This window comes from Eurypyga helias, unplaced genomic scaffold (assembly GCF_000690775.1).
Source record: "Eurypyga helias isolate BGI_N326 unplaced genomic scaffold, ASM69077v1 scaffold17908, whole genome shotgun sequence".
Classification (NCBI taxonomy): Eukaryota; Metazoa; Chordata; class Aves; order Eurypygiformes; family Eurypygidae; genus Eurypyga; species Eurypyga helias.
The window spans coordinates 23,677-24,325 of NW_010267792.1; the positions used below are offsets into that span (position 1 = coordinate 23,677).

The 649-nt window shown below is 59.9% G+C and overlaps 1 protein-coding gene across 1 annotated transcript in view; it reads left to right on the top strand.

Moving 5' to 3' along the window:
• Window positions 1–649, top strand: part of DNAJC5 (DnaJ (Hsp40) homolog, subfamily C, member 5) — a 5,527-nt gene that overhangs the window by 4,639 nt on the left and 239 nt on the right. The window lies entirely within an intron of this gene.

The following is a 649-nucleotide window of genomic DNA, read 5'->3' on the forward strand; positions in this document are numbered from 1 at the left end:
CCCCCCCAGCTTCTTTGTAGCCCCTTCAGGTGCTGGAAGGTGCAGTGAGGTCTCCCTGGAGCCTCCTCTTCTCCAAGATCAGCACGGGTCTGGGATTGGAGACGGCGTTGAGGGGATTATCGCGGCACCGGAGCTACGTGGTGACACTGACACCGGAGGTATAGTCGCTGAAAACTCCCGAGGGTCCTCACTGGACTTGGCGGGAGCTGTGGAGCCGTAGGTGGTGATCACTTCCGCTTCCTTCCCACGTCACTGGCCCAAGGCACCGGCCAGACACGTGTGGCTCTGGAAAGGGGCTCTTCATCCCGAAGGATGGGGAGCGTCGAGGCGTCAGGCTTAAAGGAGGGAGGACTGCTGCCCTGCTAGCTGTGCCTGACACCGACCACGAGGACATGGTGCTGCACGGGGTTGTGCAGCGTGCTGGGGTCGTGTCTCTAACGGGGGGCTGGGTCAGCTGCTCTTAGGTGAAGAAGGGGATGTAATAATGGTCCACAGGTAGCTCCGCTCGGAGTGGTCTGTGGACGGTATCCCTGCCCCTGGCAGGGGCGTGGAACTGGATGATCTTTGGTTTGGGTTGGAAGGGACCTTATTCTGTGGTTCTGTGATTGTCAGCAGGCTGAAACCCCATCAACGAGCGTAGTGCTCGTAG